We start from the raw sequence: 1,687 nt of genomic DNA, 5'->3' as shown, positions 1-1,687 counted from the left end.
TCAATAAATTAAAAAAAAAATCTCATTACTTTTCTTTGTCTCTCCTGACTTTAGTTTTGCACCACTCAACATGATTTTAATTAACCATAATTTTCATTTTATTTTTAGATGTTCAAATAATCACAAATGGACCAAGGGAATCCCTCTCTAAGCCAGTTTCTGTGTCTTTCTAAAGAATTAATGCTTTTGGCAATAAATATTCCAGTGCAGTCTAGAAGAATGGAAATCAGGTTCTCTCCAGAGAGCTCTACTTTCTTTAGTAGAGAATAATAGCTTAAGTTTCTCTGTTATGAAATTTGCATTACTGAAAAGCCTCAAGTTCTGTAAATTACACAGTAAAAGCCAAGGGGCAAATCAAGTTGAGGAAACTACTGACAAGGTGAGCAGTTTTGCAAACAGAGCCCTAAGTAAAATCATTGATATCTTGGAAATCAGCTTGAACACCAAGGCAGAAAGTTAGATGCTGAAAAAGCAGAGATTTAAAATGTGCATAAACGGGAACTGGGGAAATGGGTCAGTTAAAGTGCTTTCTGTACAAGCAGGGCTGTAATCTCAGGAGGGGCAGGAAGGGACAGGTGGATCCCCAGGGTTTGCTGCCCAGTCAGTCTGACTGAAAGGGTGAGTTTCAGGTTCAGTGAAAGACTCTGTCTCAAAAAATAAGATGTAGGGGGCTGGAAAGATGGCTCAGCAGTTAAGAACACTGGTTGTTCTTGCAGAAGACCTGGGTTCAAATCCTAACATGCACATGGCAGCTAACAACTGTCTGTAACTCCAGTCCCAAGGGATCCGACAGCCTCTTCTGACCTCCACAGGCATTGCACAGCATGGGTGCACTTACCTACATGTAGGCAATACACACATACACATAAAATAAAAATAATAAATAAATTTGTTTTTAAAAAAGGTGTCGAACAACTAAGGAAGAGAGGCCTGATGTTAATCCCTGGTCTCCACGCCCTCCCAAGAACACACAGAGACACACCCTGTTCACGTAAACTATTGAGTAGAAATACTAGTCATAGTTAATAGCAGAGCTGTGGGGTGCTGGGAAATGCACCTGAAGGAGTCCTTGTGTGGGGTCTCCCCAGGCACAAGACCCAAAAGTAGCCTGTCATGGATACACCTCTGTGGGTCTTGCTGTGGTTCTTGTGTAGGTGTTTGTGAACTAATTAAGATTCTGAAAACATGCTTTATCAAGCTATCAACTTCCTTCCTTTCTCTACATGCAAAGTACTAAGAGGTAAATGCTGTTCTTCCCCCTTCTTGAGTCTGAGCTGACCTGTGCCTGCTTTAACCCAAAGAGAACTGAAATGACACTGCAGGACTTCTCAGATTACCATAAGAAGTCCTGTGTCCTTGACTGGATTTCTTGCAATGTTCACTCTGCATGAAACCAGCCACTGCCTAAGAGGTCCAAGGATCCTAAGTCACCAAACTATAAATAAGCCCAAACTAGCCATGTGGAGAAAACATGGAGAAAGGATACCCAACCAACTCCCAGTTACTCCATCCTATCTTGGGCAGCCAACATTTGAATAACAACAATGGTTTCAGCCATTGCCTGATTTATGCCTTTGACACATAAAGCAAAAACAAGGCAGCCAAACTTATTGTCAATGAAAAACACAACTCTCACCTAAAGAGAATAAGAGGTTATTCTGAGCCACATAGGAGCAACCATGGCCCA

Source organism: Nannospalax galili, unplaced genomic scaffold, assembly GCF_000622305.1.
Source record: "Nannospalax galili isolate Female #2095 unplaced genomic scaffold, S.galili_v1.0 scaffold1175, whole genome shotgun sequence".
NCBI classification, from domain to species: domain Eukaryota; kingdom Metazoa; phylum Chordata; class Mammalia; order Rodentia; family Spalacidae; genus Nannospalax; species Nannospalax galili.
This window is presented reverse-complemented; position numbering follows the sequence as displayed.